Source organism: Mesoplodon bidens, assembly GCF_964165515.1.
Source record: "Mesoplodon bidens genome assembly, chromosome: 11".
Classification (NCBI taxonomy): domain Eukaryota; kingdom Metazoa; phylum Chordata; class Mammalia; order Artiodactyla; family Ziphiidae; genus Mesoplodon; species Mesoplodon bidens.
In genome coordinates, this window is record NC_138167.1 from 11,737,203 (window position 1) to 11,763,389 (window position 26,187).

At 37.7% G+C, this 26,187-nt stretch overlaps 1 protein-coding gene across 5 annotated transcripts in view; it reads right to left on the reverse strand.

The window, feature by feature from the left end:
- The window catches only part of EPS8 (EGFR pathway substrate 8, signaling adaptor), a 189,797-nt gene that overhangs the window by 96,966 nt on the left and 66,644 nt on the right, over positions 1-26,187 (reverse strand). The window contains exon 1 of one of the 5 annotated variants that reach the window (XM_081247973.1): positions 12,987-13,008. The exons of 3 other annotated variants lie outside the window; for them this stretch is intronic. The gene's annotated coding sequence lies outside the window, so the exon portion shown is untranslated. Of the gene's footprint in view, positions 1-8,957; positions 9,156-12,986; positions 13,009-26,187 lie in introns of those variants that run through there. One more of the 5 variants, XM_081247972.1, reaches the window with a different exon arrangement.

Consider the following 26,187-nt stretch of genomic DNA (forward strand, 5'->3'; position numbering starts at 1 on the left):
GCTTCCTTTTGAGTAATCTAGACTGGAAAGAATTCAAATTTCTGACTCTCGCAGTATTTTGCTTCCAGTAGAAAGATCATCATTTAATATGCCACGTCAGCTAATAAGTGTTTCCTCATATCTATAACTGACTCATAGAAACTAGCTTAAATATTAAATGACTGCCTATTTCTATTTCTAAACATTTGAAAAAGAAATTCCTACTTAGCTAAGGAGGAAGAATAAGCACTTTGAAAAGAGTCACACCACCCTGACCTTCAGATTATAAAGGGGAAATATAAGAAGGGGAAATTTATCCCAGAAGGGTGAGGCCCTTAAAGCAGCAGCCTCAGGAAATATATTTCCAGTGTTAATACCACTCTGGAGGTGCTGAAGATTCAGGGGTGCTTCTGGAAGCCTGCATGCTTAGTGGGATTTGAGGGGCAAGACAGAGTCCTCCTGCTTCCTTACATGATACCATTTACCCAAGGGATACAGTGAATGAAATTCCTACCACTGGAAATTTATTCTTTTGAATTAAGCATTTTCATTCCTAGGAACCATGTTTAAACTACAAACACTTGTGGGAGTAATAATGTATTATGTCATTAACACTTAAGTATAACTTATCAGATACTTTCTCCTAAGAGAGGAGAAATCTAGGGTAATGTGAGAACATTACCATTGAAGTCAGTATGCCCAGAAATGTAAGAAATCTGCCCAGAAATGGAGCAGTAGCAAACTACTGAAGAAAAAATTTGCCTGCTTGATACTTTTACATATGAAAAGATATATTCAGTTATTAATAATTGCTGAAATTATGAAAGGAATTCCAGCTTATAGATGGAATGATTACTTATTAGAGGCAGACATTCTATACAGCGAGCAAAACCACGTAAGAAATTCACTCAGTATTTTCTGTCTACACCTTCCAGGGGTTGTGCTTTACATGAAGGCATATAAGAAACGCCATGGTTTCTCTCCTTGAGGAGCACTTAGTTGAGCGAGACATATGCAAAGAGATAATTACAATGCAACTTAGTAAATGCTACTGTCGTGTTATAAAAAATATACAATACTGTGAAACCATCAACCTAAGGCAGCTGTCAGTAGGTTTCATCTGGGAGGAGACAGTAAAACCAGGTGTTGAAAGACACAGGAGTGTGTCAATCAGCACATGTACGGGTAGGAGAGGACATTCCAGGCATATGCAAAGCATGGTACGTGGAAGGGCATGGTTTTTAGGGAAGAGGGAGATATTGAGTGTGGCTGCAATACAGGGTATATGAAAGATGATGTGGCAGAGAAGAGCTTGACACGAGGTTGTGAGGGGCCTGGTAGATCATGTAAAGGAATTTAGACTCAGTCTTTATGGAAGCAGCAAACCAGTGGAGGCAGTAACTGTCTTACTACTAATTTTTTTTTTTTTTAAGTTTATTTATTTATTTTTTTAATTAGTTTCTGCTTTATAACAAAGTGAATCAGTCATACATATACATCTGTTCCCACATCCCTTCCCTCATGCATCTCCCTCCCTCCCACCCTCCCCATCCCACCCCTCCAGGCGGTCACAAAGCACCGAGCTGATCTCCCTGTGCTCTGCGGCTGCTTCCCACTATCTATCTACCTTACGTTTGGTAGTGTATACACGTCCATGCCTCTCTTTCGCCTTGTCACAGCCCACCCTTCCCCCTCCCCATATCCTCAAGTCCATTCTCAAGACTAATTTTAATAAAATCACTATGGGGGCATTCTGGAGGGTAGACTAGATTAAGAAGCAAGGTTAACTAATTTTGAGATAATTTTATCTGTTTCTTTCATTCCTATGGGAATCTCCCCAATTGTATTCTGCTCTACATATATATATATATATATATATATATATATATATATATATTTTTTTTTTTTTTTTGGAAAAATTAAGACTTACCTATGTCATTCTCATAATGTCTTCAGACTTCTGAATTCCCCAAGGAGAAGTAGGAAGATAGTGTAACTCAGCGGTCCCCAACCTTTCTGGCACCAGGGACTGGTTTCGTGGAAGACAATTAATTCTTCCATGGATGGGGGATGGGGGAGGGAAGGTCAGGCGGTAATGTGAGCGATGGGGAGCGATGGGGAGCGGTGGGGAGCGGTGGGGAGCGGCAGATGAAGCTCCGCTAACTCTCCCGCTGCTCACCTCCTGCTGTGTGACCCGGTTCCTAACAGGGAGGTTGGGGACCCCGGTTTAACTAATTTAAAATGTGCCTATCAATAACCTATAAGGACACAGCTCACATTTTCTAGAGTTATTAGTTACATAAGAAGCCCAAGGGAGCTATATTCATCCTACTTTAGAAAAGTTCATTTTAAAAATTCAGGGCTTCCCTGGTGGCGCAGTGGTTGAGAGTCTGCCTGCCGATGCAGGGGACACGGGTTCGTGCCCCAGTCTGGGAAGATCCCATGTGCCGCGGAGCGGCTGGGCCTGTGAGCCATGGCCGCTGAGCCTGCATGTCCGGAGCCTGTGCTCTGCAATGGGAGAGGCCACAACAGTGAGAGGCCCGTGTACCGCAAAAAAAAAAAAAAAAAAAAAAAAAAAAAAATTCAGAGACTGGGAGTTCCCTGGTGACTTAGTGGTTAGGATCCCAGGCTTTCACTACTGTGGGCCCAGGTTCAATCCCTGGTTGGGGAACTGACATCCCACAAGCCACGCAGCGTGGCAAAAAAAAAAAAAAAAAAAACAGATACTTAAGAGAATTGAAGATTGGTTTTTACTTTTCATTTAAAACATTCCTTTAATGGTGTGGCCATTGCGGAAAACGATATGGCAGTTGCTCAAAAAATTAAACACAGAATTACCATATGTTCCAGCAATTCCACCTTTGGGTGTAGACCCAGAACTGAAAGCAGGAACTCAAACAGATACTTGTACACTCACAGTCAAAGCGGCATTATTCACAACAGCCAAAGGGTGGAAGCAAGCCAAGTGTACATCGACGGATGAATGGATAAGTAAAATGTGGTGTATATATACAGTGGAATATTATTTAGCCTTTAAAAGGAAGGAAATTCTAATACATGCTACAACAACGGATGAAGCTTGAGGCCGTTAAGCCAAGTAAAATAAGCCAGTCACCAAAGGTCAAATACTGTATGATTCTACTTATATGACGTACCTAGAGTAGTGAAATTCATGGAGATAGAAAGGAGAATGGCAGTTGCCAGGGGCTGGCGGGGTACAGGGGGTGATGAGTAGTTATCCTCTAATGAGTATGGAACCGTCTGTGAAGATATAAAAGTTCTGAAGATGGATGGTACTGACAGTTGCACAACAATGTGAAGGTACTTGATGCCCATGAATTTACACCACAGATGATTTAAATAGTAAATTGTATGTTATATATATTTTACCATGATAATAAAAAAAGTAAATGAGGAAGGAATAAACCGCTGCATGTCTGTGAGGCCATTAGGTATGGCTGCCTGGCCTATAATGCTAGATCTTACTGCAGCTGCCTCTGTAATGGAGGATGCACCAGGACATCAGGGGTTTCTGTGGCAAACACACACACACACACACACACACACACACACGAATTAAAACCATCCTTACACACAGGGAGATCAGCTCGGTGCTTTGTGACCGCCTGGAGGGGTGGGATGGGGAGGGTGGGAGGGAGGGAGATGCATGAGGGAAGGGATGTGGGAACAGATGTATATGTATGACTGATTCACTTTGTTATAAAGCAGAAACTAATTAAGAAAAAAAAACCATCCTTACAATGCTTTGTGTGTATATGTGTGTGATCATATAAATATATACATACACATGTGTATATATACATATTTTGATTTGAGGTAAATTAGATTATCATATATTCTACTTTAATAAAGATCAAGAAACACAATCCTTAATTTACAAAAGCAATAAATTGAACTGTGTGTTGGGGGGAAAAAAAAAGAGAACTGGTCCAGTTTCACCAACTATTGATTTCTTGTCCAGCTCTAACCTTACCTGGCAGCCCCTCTTACAAACACCATTTCTCAGTGACCCTTAATTTTCTCATTACTCAAATGAAGTAGGACTCTATGTCCCACCCCCTACACACCAATCTCACAGTATACTAATGGGATAAACTAAGGCAATGTATATATAAAATTATTTTAACATAGAAAATGATTTGGAATAGATATGCTCTTTTACAAAAGGATAATTTGACTTATGAAATGGCTCAAAGAATTTTTTTAAAATTCCTCTGCATTTTTCACTTTTTAAGTAAGCATTCATATAATCTAACATGCATACAAACTTTGAGGAGAACATCCCCTGAACAAAATAAAATACATCAGTATTCCTAAGGGGGTAAATATATATATATATATATATATATATATATATATATACTATTTATATTATACTTAAATTATATATATATATATATATAATATAGACATATTCAATAAGATGGCTTCAATGGTCAAACTTTTAAAGTGATAAGATTTAGTTTGCTTTTATAATTAATTAGTCCATTATTAAGTTCCACACCAAATATCAAAAGGAATTACAAAATGATATTAACAAAAGTTGACTCATTTAAAATGGATAAGAAACATGTCTGTAACTTTAAGAAAGTTATCATTAACTTGATGTCTTATGGCAAATCAACTGCTAACTTCAGGAGTTAAGTCCCTGAAAATAAGCCGAGTAACACTGACAGTATCTAACTCAGTCATTTTAATACTTAAGAAACATTCTGTTTAAAATAAACAACAAAGAGTTTTCCACAAGTCAGTACCACCAATCCCCCTCCTAACATACCTTTGAAAAACATTCTTTAGGGGGCAGGGGGTGTCTGTTTTCCTCACTGATCAAAACAAAACTCACAACTCTTAGCAAGTATTTACCTTATCTGCTAGCCAATATTTCTCTTTTTGTAAGGAAATAGACTTTTGATATCCAGTATGAAATTCCTCAAACCTCACATTAAACCCCCCAAATCCCATACTGTCAACTGAAGTTCACTAAAGTTTAAGCTTAAACAAAGCACAGACAAGTTTATTATTAAATTCTTGTATAATCAGCTGTACATGTATTGTTTTCACCACTTATGGCTCTTTTTTTTAACTCAAAAACTAACATTTCAGAATAACCTTGAAATATTTTCTTTCCTCTGTCTCCAATTCCCATTCTCTTTCCCACCTAAAGTGACCTTCTCTTTCCTTAATTGTTGTAAACCCCTATTTCACCTCCATCTTATGGTAAATATCTTGTAAAACAGTCCTTCTAAGTCTATTATAACTTTATTTCACCCACTTGGGAAATATGCAACTCTCTCTCCTTCTCTTTCTACTTTATAAATTCCTCAATGCATCCAACCTGTAAGTGAAATTATCTCAATTTAGAAGCTCAGATTTGATTTTGAAGAATCAAGCTCCAAAAATAGGAAGCATTTCAGTATTCAACTTCTTAATCAAACCTCTAAGCCCGATTATCATGTGTTACTTGGTCACCCAGTGATCACTCAGAGAACCTGGGATCATTTGTTCTAGTACAGAACACCCTCTCCCCTCAGCTGGTTATTTTTAGAAAAGTAGCTGTATTCATTCTATCTCAGATTCAGTCTTGGCATTGTAATAATGCCAATTCACTTTTCCTCCTCAGGATCAGATGTAGCTGAAGCGGTCTACATTCCTTTTTCCTGCCTTTTCTGTTCAGACTTTCTCCAGGTCTAGCTCCATTCAGATACTCTGACAGCTGTTAAGAAGTTTTGGGAAAGCTGGGCTGCCAGTGGCCTAGAGTAACCTGGGATTACCAACAATCTGAGAAGTTTAATGTAATTAGGTGAGCTTCAGAGAGGAGGGGAGTAGGCTTCACCCAGGCAATCTCTGTGCTCACAATTATACCATGAATTTCCCAGCAAAATGTCTATTCAGTCTTTGTTCATTCAGTAAATCTTGGTGATAGCTTACTGTGTGCCAGCAGGTACGTCTGAGGCTGGATAGACAATGATGAACAAACAGATATAATTCCTCTTCTCAGAGTCATTAGGAGATACAATGGCCTTCTGTGATCATCCCTTGAATACACCAAGCTCTTTCCATCCTCAAGGCCTATCACACTCTGTCTGGAATAATTATCCTCTTTGTCTTTGGCTGCCTAAATCCTGTATCTCAGTTTAAATGACCTCCTGGGGAACTATTCCTCTGACCCCTCCAATCTGTATGAGATCCCTCATTGCATGTTTTCATTGCACCCTGAAATTTTCTTCATAAAACTTTACAATTAGACATATGAGCCAATATTTGTTTAATAATCTGTTTTGCAAAGATAAACTGCTACCTGGTATACTCTCTATTGATGCAGAATACACTTTCCTATTTTGTACTTTATATTGAGAATATTTTAAGTCTCATCTTTCTTTTAGGTGAATATTATTTTAAGTTTTTAATATGGGGCTTGAATTTTCTGTTCTTTAAATTTTCTCTATAGCTCTACACAATTTATCCAAAAACCTCCCTTCAAATGCAATTTTTATAATAAAATTACACAATTCTCCAACCAATTCTATTTTTTGTGTGTACAACTTGTGTTTTTTTAAATATTTCAGATACTGGCTAAAATGAATACAAATGTCTATATCTGATATCTAGATGTTTTCAAGCCAGAATTTTGAGTAGACCATACTCAATTTTTACAAATAAAGTTTTTCTACCATATTCTTATCTGGAGAAACCCAGACAAATATGAATCCCACTACTTAATAAATGTGGAGGCTTACTTAGCTTCTATGAGCCTGGTTTCCTCATTTGTAAAGTAGTTATAAAATCTTTCAAGGGTATGAGAAATAAAGTATACAAAGTCCCAAGCAAAATATCATACTAAATAAATATTAATTCCTGCCTACATGTGGGGAAAAAAGAAAAGGTCCACGTTTGAAAATGTAGCCCTCTATGAAATATAATACCAGTTCCCATTACCTAATCTGATTTCCTAAAAGGAAACAAGTCTAACTTTTTCTGCTTTATGGGCTATATACTTCAGGGCAGGCTTCTGTTAAGAGCCCGGTTGTAAATATTTGGGGTTTGTGGGCCACATATGGTCTCTGTCAATGTTCTTTGTTTTTGTTTTTAATAATCTACTAAAAATGTAAAAACCGTTCTTGGCTTGTAGAAAACCAGACTAGGCACAGTTTGCTAGCCCCCTGCTTTAAATTCACAGATGCTAATCAATCCTTCCTTATCCTCTTACCTGTATAATATTAGGCTCTTAACACTTGACTGAAAAATTGCTCTCTCGACTATTTATCAAACCTTCAGTTTAACAAACACTAATTAAACACTTGTTTATATGCAAGGTGCTATACAGTAACTGACGACCTAAAGAAAAAAAGACACATCACATGTTGTAAAAGAAGTGCCAATAAAGCCTTTTGAAGCTTTCCTCTATTGTCACCTCTCTTCTTCCTCTTTTTTTTTTTTTTTTTCATTTTGAGGCTACTACTAATCTGGATTTATAGCATAACCAATTTATGTTCATGACCTCGGGTTTCTCTCCTTGTAATCCTGAGTTGAAATTGGTGCTAGGTTGAGCTCCTTGATGAGAATCTGATTAGGCTTCTTACACCATAGAGTTAGAGGTTCCCTACTGCCCATGCTCCATCAGGCTCTGTCCTTCCAATTCTGATATACTGTTATAAATTCACTTGTTTCCCCCTAACTTCCAAAACAATCATTTCTTCTTCCCTTCCCTAGTTCAGCTCACCTGATCTCTAACTGTCCAATTTTTCTCCCTTTTCACGTATAATCCCAATGGAAAAAACTCTGAATTTGGTATCAGAACTAGTTGTTATTGTTCTGCGTCTGACAAACTGTGCATTTCTTAGCCTGAGCACCTTTGTTTTTTCATCTATCACAGGGGTAAAAAGACGGCCTGTGGTGCCAATCAGACACAGGTGAGGGCAGAGGAAATAATACAGGTGGAAGTTATTTATCTATAATCTACAAAGTACTCTAAGAGACCACTGAGATCTCCGGTTCAGACGTCAGATGTGATTCAAGGTCTGGCTCTGCCATTTATGTTTATGAATTATCAACCTTGGGCAAGTTAATTAACCCCTGTAAGCCTCACTTTCTTCATCTGTAAAATAAAGACAGTAATAACATCTACTTTATAGGGTTTTGTGAGGATTACATGCCCTAATCCATGCCAAGCACTTATCATAGTGCCAGGCACATAGTAAAGGCTCACAAAATGTTAATTATTATTATTTAAGGGTAAGCCACTGGTGCCTAGTCTTTTAGGTTCAGTCTCTACATGCTTCTAAGCATATCTATTTATTCCACAGCTAATTTTATGCCCTTTTTCTATGACACTGGCTAAACAAATTCTCTGGCATTTTTCTCTGTTGCACTGTGTTCCTCTTACAGGGATTTTTTTTTTTTTTTTTTTTTTTTTTTTTTTGCGGTACGCGGGCCTCTCACTGTTGTGGCCTCTCCCGTTGCGGAGCACAGGCTCCGGACGCGCAGGCTCAGCGGCCATGGCTCACGAGCCCAGCCGCTCCGCGGCATGTGGGATCTTCCCGGACCGGGGCACAAACCCGTGTCCCCTGCACTGGCAGGCGGACTCAACCACTGTGCCACCAGGGAAGCCCAGGGATGATTTTTTTTCTTTTTTTTTTTTAGTGTCTCTCACCATTCAGAGAGCGGGGAGAGGGAGGGTAGAAATGAATGAAAGAAAGACAGAGAGAGAACTGTCAGTTCACATGCTCTATGTTATCAATTAGTACAGTCAGTTCTGTTATAATGTGGAATAATATGTTCCTGAGAAATCATGATGCTATGCAAAATCGCGTCATGAAAAGCCCAGGACTTAGGGGAAAACACAGCTGTCAGTGACACATATAAAAAAGAAAAGAGCCTAGTAAAGACCCTAGAACAGTTTTTCATACGTTAAATGGTTAAAAAAATAAATAAAAACTATAATAAATAGAGCATCTTACCTTGCAAAAGACTTGAAGTGTGCTTGTGGAATGGCGTGTCCAAGGTTTGCAGCTTGTGAGTTATTGTGCAGTGGTAGAAAAAGGGTTATCTGAAACTGGAGGGAAAGTTATGCAAACGAGATATGGGTGGTTGTGATTCATGATATGCAGTGAAGTCAGGGAGCTGGAAGGCGTCTGAGGTGTGCGCATGTGCATTTTTTGCATGTGCATTTTGTCTATTCCTCTGTGGCTCAGTTCAGCTAGGTGAAAAGGCCTGTGTTCACCAGCTAGGTGAAAATAAAATAAAATCACACATAACAAATGTGAAATTTACATTCTACTCAAATTGTTCCCTAATATTAATAATGTAGGAATAAATTCTCATTTTCAAAACAAGCACGATAGCAGAACTGACTGTATTTATCCCTGAACTGTGAACTCCTGAAAAACATTCTCTGACTCAGTACCATAGTCACTATTTCCAAAGTCTGTGTTACCCCTTCAATTTCCTATCAGCCCAAAGGCTTTACCTAGAAAAAGCTGTTCTTTCCTTGTCAGTATTAAAGTACTACACATAATCTAAATCATTTTTAAACTGCATCTTTGATTGTTTCTACAGCTTTCCCTGCTGGGGAGATGATGTCCTATCCCCAAACATCCATTCCAACAGAGGAATAAAATGCCTGGTAGTCAATTACTCACTGCCATGGCATGACATTTATTCAGTTGCCAAATATTTACAATGAGCATCTACTAAATACATGGAAACATAGGAGATATAAGACGAAACCACATCCAACCCATCATAGTAAGAGACAGAGACGCGGCTCAGCAGATCACTCAAAGTTAGGCTATGCTACGTAGGAGGCGTAAAATATTACAACACGTGTAAAAATAACGGTAACACAAGACAGAACATGAAGCACCTTAAGAAAATACAGCAAGTACAAAACAGATTAGTTTCAATGTTGGAAGAGGGGACCAGGAGAAATTTAATGGGCCTGATTAGTAGACCTTAAGGACGAGGCAAATTTTGCATATGAGGGAGAGACTTTCTTATTGTGGCATGAGTGAAGGAAAAAGCAGGACATGGAGGTGTAAAGCATAAAGATCAAGAAGTGTAGGCCAGGGACTTCCCTGGCGATCCAGTGGTTAAGAATCTGTGCTTCCACTGCAGGGGGCACAGATCCCTGGTCAGGGAACTAAGATCCCGCATGCTGCATGGTGTGGCCAAAGTAAAAAATAAAAATTGAAAAAAAAAAAAAAAGAAGTATAGGCCGTAAATTAAGATACATGACAAGTGATAAGTTACGTACTGCACTTTGAATCTGATATGATGGGAAATGGGAAAGCCACAGACAACTTTTAACCAGAAGAGTGCAACATCAGCTATGAATGGGCAATGGGGAGCCCAAAGGGCTTTCAGAGATCCTGAATAAGTTAAGAGACTTCATTCAGAGTCTTTGGACACCAAGCCAGAGCAGCAGGAAGGCTTCCCCAACTACAATCCCAGGCTTTGTGTCCAAGATTGATATTCATGCTCTACTTAATGGATACTAACTGTGTCATTTGGTCTGGCAAATTGTATAAAAAGGTGGGAAAAAAAAAGAAAAATTACCTACAAAATGAAGGAAAAGTATTTTTTAGAAACAATGAAGGAAGACAAAGAATGCAATGCAACCTACAGTAATAATAATATTGTCAGATATTTAAATCTGACCATTAGGATCATATAAATAGTGAAGTTAAATAATATGGTTCTGAGTTACATCTAAACATCTGACACAATGTATTTTTAAGATTCAAGAAACTGTATACCAATGTTCCTACAAGCAAGGCATTCTTGGACAAATGTTCATGTGAGATCTACAGCAAGTTTAAGAAACATACACGTATTTCAACTGAGATTTTACGTTACCAAGTACAGAGAGACAATATTTTATAGGTTTCTTTAAAATTTTAGAAAATACATTGAGAATTAAAACTACCGCAAGTTTCAGCTAGTCAAATTCCCAAACTTAGTTAGTATATTGTATACAGAAGATTCTGTACACAAAGCCCATAAATTTTAACTAAAATAAGAAGTATAATTTTTCATATAGCTGAAAATATCGTTTTAGGTATCCACATGTCAAATTAAACAGTTAAAAACATACACAAACCTCAACTCTAAAATAAAAAAGAAGTTTTAAAGAATCCTTAATGGTTTAATTAAATTAGAACTATCCTACAGCGTAAATGACCAAAAGAATGTACGATAATCTACCTCATTATATCACCTGCACAAAAATTTTATGCAATTCAACTAAGCTATTATTTAAAAATCTAAAATATAATGAGCTGACTTGGAGTCCCTTAAAACTCCAAGGCAGTTCCCTTAAGTAAATTTCATACCTACCTTGATGAACTAATGACACATGATTTCACTGAAAAATAAACCAAAAAGGAGACCTCTTTACACAATTTATTTCAGAATTATTTACATAGAAAATGAGTCTAAACATCTTATCCTCTCCAGAGTCATTTCCTCTTATATGCAGTTTACTTAAATTGAAGAAACTGTTTCCAAGTTTAGCTTCTGAAAACCAAAAACCTCCTTTAAAACACTCTAGGTACAGTAGGTACAGGGATATCCTTCTTAAGGTGAGAATAGGTGTGTCAAAAGACAAAATATTTTACATACCATTCCCAGAGTATGATTCCCAGAGTATGTATGAGATTTGTACTAAAAGTGATTCTGACATTTGCCTTGGAATTTTGGCCTGTAAAACTGACAAAAGCTTTGTAGCAAGGGTAAAAATCAATGGATCCATAAACATCTCAAGGAACCTCATTTTTTTTAGCTGACAAAAAGCTGCAAACAATGCTTGTATAAGTAGTTCAAACTTGTGTGAACTGATAATACTCCTATGGTGTAGAGAGTCTCAATAAATAATAGACACATTACAGGAAAATGAACATAGCCAAGAATCCATTTCCAAAAGGATCAATACAGCCATAACCATGGTACCCGAACTCAAGAAGGCATTACATTTACCAGCACCAAAACAGTGAGGTAATCAGTTATTTATTTTTGTTATGTACTACATTGTGATACACTATTATTAGCTCTCCTTTGTTTTTCTGTAGCATAAATCTTAATTTATACTTGCACTTAATTATTAGTAAGAGAATAAAAAGGCTCCCCCTGAATATTTAATGTAACAAGCAAATCGATAAAAACTACAAAAATAGTAGACCTCTATGTATTAAGAATTATATATATTTTCCATTAAGCTCCATTTTTTTTATTTAAAACATGCTACATATAAAATTATGGTGTGTTATGAAAGAGTTTTATAAAAAAATATGGATTTTTGGAAAGAGTTGGTTTTTGAAAAATTCCATTAATTGACTATTTAAACATTTACAAGATCCATTAATATACATGGATTTTAAAAAAAAAAAAAAACTTTAAATACACATATTCACTACTTTTTTTGGTCCCAAGCAAAATGTTTACACAGAAATTTGTCAGTGTTAAGTCTGTGGACTCAAAGCCAATAATAACCTAAGAAAACTGAACTTGGTAATAAGCACATTTTCGTAGTACAGCTAACGGTGTATAACAATCCAAAGCAGTTAATATTTATAGGATAATCACAGTATTTTGCATACCAGATTAATTTTAAAGCAATTTTAAGAAAACATGATATATCTGTGCTTTCCCAACTGTTAACAGTCAACAGATTTCTTCTTAGCTATAATTGCGGTGGGGGGCGGGGAATTAGTCTCTTAAACATCATGACCTAAGGGGAGGAAATCCTGTATATCCCCATCTCTGTAAGCAAGAAGCCAGGAGGCAGGACCCTGTGGCACCTGGAGTACCAATTTCACCAAGTTCAGAATCCACTTGGAATTCCAAATGGGAATTTACAATATTGTCAAAGGGCTTATTGGGACTAAAAGCATTACCACATGTTTCAAGGTCTACAAATATACTCCATGATAATTATGCCTTTGAGAGCCCTCCTTAGCAAAGAGAACATTCACAAACTCAGACTTACCTACCCTCAAAATCCAGGCAGAGTTCCTCCTAGCGATCCTCCAGGCAATACTGAGAGGACATTCCTCTCAGTTCACTTTTGGTGCCAAGTGACCTTTGGCACATCAACATCAGAAAGGGTGGGGCTCGGAGCTTCAGTTTCGACATTGTGCTACTGAACAAAGTTTCTCTGGTTTCTCCAGGGCGTTAACTAAGACTTCCTCTTCTTGTTAAGTAAGTAAACACAGCCACTACTATATTTCCAAGTCTTCCCTGAAGTGGTAAAGCTTTAAATGGTACAAATACTGATGAGGAAATTACTAGGTGCTCTAAATTTAAACTAACGCCATACAGGTGGGCTATTATTACTCCCATTTTAAACAGGTGATATCTGAGGAATAGAGGTTAATAAGTAACTTGTGGGAATTCCAGGTGCCACAATACGGTCAACTGAGCGAATGAAGAAGACTTTCCACCATAAATAAACAACACAGAAAAGATGAGAAAGAGTAACACATTTTAAAAATTAAATACACAGTTCCACTTGCAGTAAAGAAAAACCCCCTGGTGCCAAACCAAAGCTAGGACCAATGGCCAAAGTGGTAGTAAGCACAAAAGCAAATATTGCCAGCTGTAGCTGCCAGGAAGAATCACTGGATTCTCTTATAGCTCTTAGGTCTAATTGAAATTGGTAAGGAGATGCCCCCTGAAGGAATGGGATCAGAAGAAAGTTCTCTCTCAGGAGAGCAGAGTTAGGCTAAATTTCTGGCCCGGCTTTTCTTCAACACAGGATACAACCTGTCCAACCATGTGTAGCAACCCTGATGCCCATATAGGGACAGAATAAGAGATCTTGGGCACACAAGTTGGGCATAAAGTTGGCTCTGAGGTGCTTCCATAAAACTGGAGCCATCGTCAAAGGGCTGCGATCACAATTAAAAACTGGTGAGGGGGACAGGACAAATCCACCCGTTGTCTTAGTAAGACTTCAGTGGAACTTGTCTCTGAGAATCTGGGTGAGAGGGCAGGGGAAACGCTTACAACCAGAAATTAAAACCCTAAGCCTGTGTCACAACAGTTCTGAAGTCTGAATCTTATTTGTATGAGAATCTCCAAGCTTAAGAAATTAAGGAAAAAAATGGGTCCTGGGCTTGTGATATCCCTGGAGTATGTGAAATAAACAAACATAAAAATACTTTAAAGTAACACTCCATAAACAAGGCCACGATGGATTTCCACAAGCTAGAAAAACTAAACCAAAACGAAAGCACAAGAGAATCCTCACTGAAAATGACCTTATAATTTAGAAATTACAAAATACATGAGAAAATGATTTACTGTGATTGAGCATTAACAAATACCTCAAACAGAAAATTTCGAACTCAACTAATGTTTTAGTATGCAGATGCCAAAAAAGCATAATTATTAAGAGATGGAAGAAGAAAAAAAAGCCTATAAATAGGGAACTGAAAAAACAAGCAGGTTTACAACAATCAAACAGAATTTATATGCATATAGATATGCACATTCCTCTGCATAAAGAACCCAAGAGTTTTCATCAGAATTCTGTAACTTAAAAAGGGAATAGCATCACTATAAATAGGTAGGATTTTTAAGCTTGTTTAGAAAAGCACTGATCAATGCCAGAACTCAATGATCTGACACAACCTACTCACACCAACTTTTCTTCTCTGTCACTTTTCAACCTCCTGGCCACTCTGCCCTACAACTCCTCATTCCTGGAAATTCCAAGCCATTGGGAAACCTCCAGCACCCTTGCAAAAAAGATGGAGTGGAAACTGTGATGTACTACCCAGATCCCCCTTCACAACTGAAGGATTTCTTCCCCAGCTGCTGTAGTACTGCCGGCATACGGGCCTCAGCTATCAGCTCTCTTCAGAATGGCCTTGGCTGAAGTCTCCCCTTGCAAGTTCATGCTCCCCTCCCAGGGCAGCCCACATCCAAAGACTGGCTGACATGGGGAATATAAAGGCTTGCCCCCCTCTCTCTAGCTGGAGACAATGGTGAAGCACCATCCCAGTTTTAGAGCTTCTAGGGGGTCAAATCTCCACCAAGACTACAGGGCAGCCTAACTTCTCCTCTCCCCAGTGCTGGTTTCTTCCTTCCACTCCACAGCAGTTGATCTCAACAGCACTTTCTACGAAACTTCCAGGGCACTAATTTCCACCTCAGAGTCTGCATCCTGGGGAACTCAGACTACAACAGAAGAGCATCAGAAAAAATAAAGGGGTGGGGGGGCAGGATATGGAGCAGTGCTGTCAAGGAAGTGAAAAGAATAAGAAAGCCTTGAAACCAGCCAGGAGAACAGCAGAAAGTACTAATGTAATCTCTTTCTTTGATAGTAGAAGGGAAACCCTTTTTCAAAATGAACAATATAATCACAAAAATTCCAACCCAACATATCAGTGTATCTCTGAACTTGACAGTCAAAAAGGATCTTACGGGGTATTCCAATTCTAGCCCCTGTCATTTTGAAGATAAAGCTTTTAGGCAGTGGATCTGCTAAATGCCAAAACTGTTGCTGCTTAGAAACAGGCCCATTTATTCTTTTAAGACATTTACTTTCCCAATAGCAAGTGAACAGGCACATTTAATACCCTGCTAAAACAAGGTTACCAGCAGTGATGTATGTGTGTGTGTGTGTGTGTGTATACGATTTCTAGCTTTCTTTAATAGTCATGGGAAAATGTGCAGCAACCAAACCTATAACGTTCCAAATACATATTTTTCATGTCTACTTCTGGTGAGCTGCCCTATCTTAGAAAGGGGAGAGAATCGACAAAAACCCATGAGCCTTGCTTAGATTTGTCCCCAGTAATATAATTCTGATATGTCTTTTAGTTCTGAATCATCGGTAAAGATGTTAATGATAGTTTTATAAAAGGCTAATCTGGTACAGGCTGGTATATGACTAATGATTATCCAGAATACTAATAAAAAAACTGCATGGACTAAAACAATATTCATATACACACTCAGAACGCCAATGACATGGGACAAATCTAAGCAAGCCTCGTGGGTATTTGTTGATTCCCTTACCCTTCTAATATAGGGCAGCATACCAGAAGCAGTCATGAGAAATATTATATATTTGGAATGTAATAGATCTGATTGCTGTACATTTTTCCATGACTACTGAAGGAAGCTGGAAATTGCGTGCGCACATGCACACACACACACACACACACACACACACACACCTCTACTGGTAACCTTGGCCTACATTCCACACTTTGTAACCATGAATATAGAGGCAGACAAGATAAGTTATAGCAAAACCTATCAAACTAAGCCCACCGGATCCAAAAAGACATGAAGTCATTTACAAAAATTGTTAGGACAGCCAAGCAGAATGGATCAACACTGTCACAATCCACTCATCTTGGAAACCTAAGCAGAACTGCACTCTCAGTTCCTCAATTTGTCTTTCATTCCTTCCTCTCCTAAGAATCACAGTCTGCTGGGTCTAAGCCAACCCTTCTTCTCCTTCTAACTTTAAAACCTTTTTTTAATGGAAGTAAGAAACTAATGTGCTACAAATATGAGAGAATCCAAAAGAGGTTTCTAAATGCTAAATTGTATATGTCAAATCTCAATTACATACAAGCTAAGGGAGCTGAATTCATATGGGTAGAATGACCAACCAAATGCTGTAACAACTTATCTGGAAGAGGAATGACAGTGCAATATAATTCATATTGGGGGAGAATCATGTCAAATTACTAACATTTTATAGGCATACAAAAGGGCAAACATGCATGGCATGTGAATGAGAGGAAGAACCAATTTGTTCAAATAAAAAAAGATCAAATGAGTCACTACAGGTTTAGAGCCATTGTTTGGACATAGAATCTGGGTTAAAGGTAGGAAACATAAAAAGAGCAGAAACATATAAATGGTCGCTTCTTGGGGTGAATAAATACAAACAATAGGATGAACAATACTCATTCTTCGCATAAGTTATTTAGAAGAGTGAGATCATAATTCAATTTTAAGTCTACAGATGGCTTGTCTCTTATTATGTTAGGAAAGTACTGATTTAAGAAAAATGAACTCATTATTACTGCAAAATAATGTAATTGTATATAAGTGAATAAAATGGTAGTTTTGCCTTAAATTGGCAAAGTTTAGTTATATATTTGGGAAACATCACACAAACTTATTTGATTATGGATTTTAAATGTCATTTTCAACCTAGAAATCACTGTAGAGTTCCAATAAGTCACACTTTTATTTGGCAATTTCAATCAAAAAGCCAACAAAATTTTGAAAAAAAACATGGTGAAAACAAAAGAAAAAAGTGATTTCTCGTTTCTATTCATGTCCTATAACCAAAGAGAAGTTGGGAAGTGTGAAGACCTCAGCATTGGGAAACCGAAGGCTTGTGTTTATACCCCAGGTCTGCCACTGAATAGCTCTGTACCTGGGCAAGTAACTTAACCTCCCTCCGGCTCCATTTCCTCACCTGTAAAAGGAGATCAATGAGACCAATTTGTAAACTCTCATTCACATCTATTCTAGAACACTTACCTAATTCAAATTTAAAAATAGAAAATCTACTTAATTAGATTTGGGCTAAAACACAGCCATTGGCAGTTTTACTCTTTTCAACATAAAACGGTTAAGTTTTCAGAAAAAAATAAAATTACCAAATAGTCAGAAAACCTAATGATAAATGAGGAAAAATATTAGTTTGCATGAGGACATCTATAAATTCACCTCAGAAATTACAAAGAAACACTATACAGAACCTCCAATTTCTGCTGAAAAATTCCCATTTAAATACACACTCCGCCGAAACACAATAGATACAAAGAATTTCTGAGAGGCAGGGAAAATGGAGGCTTTTGGCATGCAGTACCAATATTTCCCATCATTATTAAGATATCACTTAGAGCTTCCTCATTTCACCTGGCTCAGATGGTGCTGGCATTCCACATAACTGGCTGCGTGAAGCCATATCAAAAGAACTGATAGGATGTTCCTTGTAAAACAGCATTTTTTTAAACTTATAACATCATCCCCCAAACCTATGCTTTCCACAAAAAGTTAAAGTCTAAAAGAATGATAGGGCTACTTTAGCCTATTAAAATCATGGGTACCTTGGGATTCTTAAGTGCCATTTGGAAAGAAAAAGACATTTACTAATAAGAGTACCAATCCTTCCCAGAGTACTTTTACCTTAACTCTGTAACAGTCAGGAAATTATCACATTAGCTAGATAACATAACTTAACCTCTCCTAACTATAATCATGTGCTATAGAACCGGGAAGAAAGGGAGGGAGGGTGAAAGGGAGGGGGCAAACCAGCAAATACTGAAAATAACTGAATGCTGATAAGGTAGTGTCTTACCAAAAACTCAGGAGAAATGCCCGTTTCATTTCAAAGCATGTACCCTCTGAAATACTGCACAGAATCATCCTATATATATTTTAACAAGCTAATACTGAGCAACTAGCCTTGATAAATTAAATCAGGCAGCATCACAATAAACAGAATGAAACGCCTGTTTTCAGAGCAGCAGTTTAGAGAAAGCTGTGTAAATAGCCGTTAAAATGATATAGCCTATGTCATCCTTCGAAAATAAAATCTGCGATTAAATTTGCACATCAAATGATCCTTGAAGCATGTATGTTACCAATAAATAGGGGTGGCAGACGGGGCTTAAATCAGACAAGCCTTGCCAGTGGCACAGAGAGCTGCAGTCATGGAAAGAAAAACCCCTGCAGCAAACACCGAAGCCGAATGCAGGAGGCTATATCAGTTTAAAAGTGATTTAACTTCTTCGAAGATCATTGGACTAGAGTTTGCCCAGTCAGCAGAATTTAGTTATGGCCTTCGGCGGAAAAGTGCTAATACAATCAAGGGTTACCCTGGTTGGGCAAAATACTAAGGGTCACTTATTTTCAGTCGATAAAATGTTGATTCTCCAAACCAATTCTTAATCTTTCTTTAGTTTGCAGTTTCAAGACCTTTTAATGATGGCTCTAACACTGGTCTCTAATTCCCCCATATTCCTGACATGGGGCTATGGAAAATAGACTAAATAAACCTATGTCAAGAGTAGCATGCTGTACTGAGCCTGCGCGTCTGGAGCCTGTGCTCTGCAACAAGAGAGGCCGCGATAGTGAGAGGCCCGAGCACCACGATGAAGAGTGGCCCCCACTTGCCACAACTAGAGAAAGCCCTCGCACAGAAACGAAGACCCAACACAGCCCAAAATAAATAAATAAATTTAAAAAAAAATAACAAATGTTCAAGTACAATTGGTGTCTTTAAAAAAAAAAAAAGAGTAGCATGCTGGGGGATGGGTAAATAAATTAGAAGTTTGGTATCAGCAGACAAAACTACTATATATAAAATGGATGAACAACAAGGTCCTACTGTATAGTACAGGGAACTATATTCAATATCTTGTGATAAACTGTAATGGAAAAGAATCTGAAAAAGAATACATATATATGTGTGTGTGTGTGTATATATATGTGTATAACTGAATCACTTTGCTGTAACTAACACAACATTGTAAATTAACCATACTTCAATATAAATTTTAAAAAGAGTAGCACGTTGTGGTCAAAAGAGCCATGGATTTGAAACCTACAACCTTAATTTTTTCCCCTGGCTCTACAATTTAGTATTACATGACCTTAAACAAATCATTAGTATAGGCAATAGAATATAAAGAACTTGACTTTATGTGCAAAACAGGTAAGCCCTGTTACTCACAGCTGTATGACCTTGGCCAAATTACTTCACTAAGTCTTTTTTGCTTGTCTATGAAGTGAAAATAACAGAATCTTCTTCATAGAGGCTGAATGAAATAATGCATGTAAAGAGCACAGCACAGTGCCTGATTAACTGTCAGGAATAAATGATAGCTTAAAAAACGTCACTACTTCTCTGAGTTTTCTTTACCTTTTTAAGTAATATGCCTCAGAAATCAAGACGTTATATCTTAGAATAATTTCCTGCGCTTCACAATATCTTTATCAGGTCACTAATTATTTAAGAAAGCTGAGTGTCCTCAATATTAAAAGACCTAAATTTTGTTCACAGCTATGCAACCTTCTGTATTTGCCTTTAAAATCTTCTTTTCACTTTGGTTAAATAGGTATTTCATAATGATCTGTGATCCTATTTGATATTTATCACAAAAATCCCGAAGTTTTTTAGACCTCAAACTAATTTTGAAGTTTCCCAGAGGGTTCCTGGAAAATCTCAAAGGATTTGTCTCTTATCTTATAAAAGAGAGGTGTTAAAATAATTAGGTTTATTTGGAATTTAAATGACATGGGAAGGACTGTAAAATAAGACGTGACGATAAACCCTCATAGGTTCTATGTGTATGGATATATCCTATTAGTGAAAGTATTCCAGAAATTGTGTGAAGTTCATAGAAATGTGTCAATACTTGTCAATAATTTGCCCATTATCTTAAATTGCTGTATGCCACAGAAATAACTAAATTTCCTTATCAAATGAACTCTCATAAGAACTTTAACCATGACTGTTTTTAAGTCTTTTGTGATTCACAGACAGTTATTGTTTTACTCTGATTCTTCCCTGAAAGTTTTTACAATCAGCTACTGTGAGAACACTCCATAATGGCATAACTTGAATACTTTGAGACCATGCCACTGGACTGTGTAAGAATTTCCAGAACTAATGAAGAAGCTGATGGATTCATAGAACTGCTAACCAAAGATGAAGCAGAACACGGGACTGAATGAACTGATGTGGATGATTATAATTTTTATGACTTTTGTTTGAAGCATTGCTGGTTCTTTAATGTTACATCTTCCAGATGTAAAGAAATCTTTTTCTCTTGACTCTTAAACTACCTATAATTCACAGCAATCTGGTAAATTACACCTTTGTTAACAGAATTGAAGCAATTATCTCTTCTCCCTACCTGATCCCTCCAGAATTAGAAAACCTTCCGTGAGTGTTCTTATTTTCAAGGCAATATAGTTATTTGCATAAGTTCAACAAGCATCTGTTCTCCTTGTAACAGGACACAATCGTAAACATTGGCTATATTAGCAAGGCTTGGACTGGAATGTCATGTCTGAGAATGATGTGCACAGAATCAGATATGACCAGACAGCTTTAAGGAACTAAGGTTTAATTTAAAGGAGCCAATGTATGTATAAAGCTCCCCTTCAAAAACCAGCCTGGTACCTTGCTTATAAGGTTCCTGCATAACAGGTGAGTAAGGAAGGTCACTTCCTGGAAGACCCAGGAACCTCGGGATATTTTGGGGACCTCGAGAAGAGTGTAATTCACCCAAGTCTTTAAGTATTACAGGCAAAAGCTGAGGGTGAGTCATTGGCTTGGTTTCCTAATTCTGAAAAGATTTTAAAAGCCCAATCTGAGATTCCTTATTAGAAGTGGTTCCAGCAAAGCAGACTTAAAAAGAGCATATATGGCTTCCCTGGTGGCGCAGTGGTTGAGAGTCCGCCTGCCGATGCAGGGGACACGGGTTCGTGCCCCGGTCCGGGAAGATTCCACATGCCGCGGAGCGGCTGGGCCCCGTGAGCCATGGCTGCTGAGCCTGCGCGTCCGGAGCCTGTGCTCTGCAACGGGAGAGGCCACAACAGTGAGAGGCCCGCGTACCGCAAAAAAAAAAAAAGAGCATATATAGTCAATCACTATTCTTGCTGGACTGATGTAAATAATCGGGCCAAGTTTAATGAGAATAGACTTATTCTGCAAACAAATTAGTCTTACTTAGAATATCTTTGATAGAAATAGGAGTGTCAATAGAAACAAAAATTATGTTTCAATGGAAAACTACAGCACACCCTTGTGGTTATTAAATTCTTGCCTTGTTCATTGTCTTTGAGGTTTTGTTATCTCCCTGTAAACTGGACTGGATCCTGAATTCTTCTAGGATCCTCCAATACCTAGCTACAACTCTCCAAACTGGTGCGTCCAATTTTTCTCCCACCCTTCTGACTTGGAATCACTAAAAATTAAAACTGTCTCTTTCCCAAAGTCCGGCAAGCTGCAGCTGGACAACTTGACGTGAACTTCAGAGAAATCACCACAATAACACACGTATGGACAACCTTCCTGCCTGTTGCCATGTGGGCCCCTCAGAAAGTTCACCAGAACACCTGATGACATCACCAGGGACAAACTATGAACCAGGAAAATCTTCCAGATTGCTACTGCTTGCTCTCACTCCATCTGAAGATTCTTTGAGTCCAACGTCTAGAAATGATCGCGACGACTGATTTCCCTCTGGACTCAAAAACTAAGTTCATGGTTTGTTCTAACCATAAACCTGTTTTTTCTTTTGTCTCCATGGAAATGTTCAGGACTCAGAGACTGTTTTAATGGGTTATCGGACAATCTACAACTAACTCAGTTTCTAGACTGTGAAAGTTCTTGGGGAAGTTTCAGAATGAATGACAGGGTTCAGGACACACTACCCCCAAAATATGGCACCTTGGCATACTGAATATTTTAAGGTGAAGGAGTTTGAGGAAATAGCAGAAGCAGGAAGGTCACCTGATCTTCACCAAGATTTTCTCTCCTGAAACAGGGCCTCAAACCCTCGTGTGAGAAGTGCCCTTCCTATACCCAGAGAAAAGAAGCATCCTTATCTCTGAAGACAAAGGGACACAGAACAATCCGAACACACAGGCCTTGTTAAATCCCCCCTACTTCCCTACACTTATCTCATACTCTTTAATCTATCATATTCCCGCACAGCTGTCCACTCTTCATAAAACCCAGCATAAAAACACTCAGATCTAACTATTTCTTCATTTCCTTATGAAGGCTCCGTGTCACATACAACTTTCACTAAATAAATGTGTGTGCTTTTCTCCTGTTAACTTGTCTTTGTCAGTTTAATTTGCAGGTCCAGCCAGGGACCCTGAGAGGGTTAAGGAAAACATTTTCCTCCCCTATGCTCCACAGACATTATACTTACACTCTTACCAGTAGTTTATAAGGTTTTTTTCTATTCTCCCACACTCTCACCAAAACACTACCGCATCACTTGTTTTAAAAATCTATTCCAATTTGACAGAAGAAAATTTTTTCACACATCTTTTAGTTTAGCAGTGATATTCATCTCTCTTTAAAACCATTTCTGTATAACTTTTTCAAAATTTTCTTGCTGATTTTTCACCATTTTTTCTTTTAGACCAACAGGATTCATTCTGTCCGTTGTCAGCATGGATCTTTAAAAATTGTGTGTATAAGGCATAAACATGCATAAGATTTTTCCCCTAGACCAAAATAAACATACAATTTAAATATATGTTTTCAATGTCAAACTGTAACTTACAAAACATAATGTAGACCCTATTCTATATCTATACCTTAAAAAAAAAAAGGCAGATTAGGTCTTTCTGTACTCTCAATAATAATATCAGACATGATCCCTAAACTAAAAACCACATTTGTTTATCTTTTTATAAATCTGATGCACGTTGTAATCCTTTCTTTATACCTGCCTAGATTATTCTAATTATATTTAATCTAAAACCAGAAGTGGTTTTTGACCAACTCCCAAGTTAAGGTCATTTTGTACTTCAGAAGATAAAGCTTACACATTAACCTAATGCTACCTCTTCCATCCCAAAGAGGACACAGCTTAATTTTTACTGCAAAAACAGAATTAAGTTTCAAGATAACCAATACATTGACTATGCTGGTACTAAAGCATCACTTCATTTACGTGAAGATGCCTGTTGTCACTCTTTCTTTATTTCTTAATGACTTTGAGTATTGTAGTATTCATTGACATACAGAAAATGTTTATGGCTTCTTAATATAAAATCAAAATATCACCCCTGAGTCAGTCAGTCAGTCAATCCCTAAGGCTTATGAACTTCCAGAGCTTGATGTCAAAATCCAATCCTCACCTCAGACTCCCAGGATAAACTGTGCATTTTACATATATGGTATGTTTCAAATGCCACCCAAAAATCTCCCTTAAATGACTTCAGCATTCTAGAGAAGACTAAGATTCAGGAAGAATAAGGTAGCTTTTCTGAATATTACTCAATTTTATCAAATGTTTTCTATATCTTGAGATATAAAAATTAATTCAAATCAGCCATAATTCTATTTTAAAATTTGGCTGCTATGGTATAATAGGTACATATTACATATGTCGCTTACATGGATTTTAAGATTTTTATATGGATCTTTTCAGTAAGTAGTATTTTCTCAGGGTTTGAAATTCACTAGCTCTTTTAAATCATTCCAATCTGGAAATTATATTAGTTGTTTACTTAAATCTGAGTGATACACAAGTAACTACACTTTTACTGTTTAAATTTCTCACAAGGCCTGTGGCATCTGGGGTTCTGATTGTTTTCCTGGTTGATTTAATTTCTAAACATCTAGGACTGTATAGAGTTGGGCTTGGTATAGAGCATCAATGCCACATAGGAAGCTCTCATCATATCCAGTCTGACCATTTGGCATATAATATATATCTCCAAATCAACAGCTCATTTTATTATCTCGAATTCATTGTTTCACTTGTGTTCATCCCTCCTCATTCTTACGTTACATTTTAAATGTAACTGAAAAACCTTAATATTTCTTTTAACATTTGTAGATACAGACAGGTTTAAGGTTGACAGCTGACCCATTGCCACAGCTTACATAAATATAGTAAAGCAACATACTTGAAATGTTGACTTGTTAAAATCAAGAATGGATAAGTCAAGCTTCCTTTATCAAGACGTTTTTGTCAGTTTTCTTCACCCTCCCCCATAATGCTTCAACAAATGACAACAAATTCACAACTGCAGTACAGGGTAATGATTCCCCACCAGCTCCAATTGCAAAGGGAAGGTTTGAAGCAGTGTGAAAGGAGTAAGCTCCTGCTACTTAGCACTGAAAGGAAATAATCAACAGATTAAAAGCATTGATGCAGCGAATTCTACTAAATCACTAGTTTTGCCTTCTAACTACTTGCTTTTTAATGATGGAAATGTAACTGCTGCCCAAAGTGTGGGCAACTGGTAGTAAGAAAACACAGGTGACCCAAGCTGGAAGAATCATGCCAGCCGTAAAACTAAACAGGCTATTCATCACCATGGTAATAACTCTTAAAACAGACACAGAAGCCAATTCATAGATTCCAGTTTCAAACCAGGAAGAGATTTGGGAGTGTATACATGTATATAATTTATACAGTGTCCTGTGCCAAACTAATAACAGTCCAAGAGATGAACCTTAAAGTAACTACAGAAATGGCCCCTTTAGTAACATTGACTCCCAATGCATAGAAAGGTAATCTGTTTCTTTTGACAAAGAACCTCAGAGAATGTTACAAAAACACAGCAACAATAATCAGGAACATTCTCCCAGGTGTTGAGTCATTAATTGAATTTGAAAGGTCAGGCATTACTCCTAACACCACTATATTTACCTAAGGACAGCATATATCTTTTGCAAGAAAATAAAGTCCAAAGTTTATGCTTTGTGACTTACTTTGAATACAAAAGAACATTACATATCTGAAATTTTGAATAAGTTTAACTGAAAATGGTCTTTTCAGAGATACTATTTCCAGAAATATTCAAAGCACAATATATTTTGATATCAAGCTTTGGTAGCAAAATATTCAAACCAATAAAAATGTGCTAAAACACAACTAAGAAAACAAAAAGATAAGCCACAGACTGGAATATTTAGAAATCATATTTCTTTTAACATTTCCTTCAAGGCAAGGGTACTTGTGACAAATCCCCATTTGTGATAAGGATTCAGGAAGATACCCTAGAACTAGACTGTTCATATCTGCAGGGAGCTTAGAAATTAAGGGGCTTTAAGATAGATCATTCTAATTTGCATATGAAACAACTTTTTTTTTTTTTTTTTTTGCGGTATGGGGGCCTCTCACTGCTGTGGCCTCTCCCGTTGCGGAGCACAGGCTCCGGACGCGCAGGCTCAGTGGCCATGGCTCACGGGTCCAACCGCTCCGCGGCATGTGGGATCCTCCCGGACCGGGGCACGAAACCGTGTCCCCTGCATCGGCAGGCAGACTCTCAACCACTGAGCCACCAGGGAAGCCCTGAAACAACTTTTTGAGGGCAGGGGCCTTACCTTTACACTGACCTCCTACTACTCAACCTTTGCTACATTTGCTCCCTGTGTTGCTAAGGAGAATTACAAACTTGACCATCAGGCACCCTATAAATTTATGTCAGTGTTAGTTGGTCTCT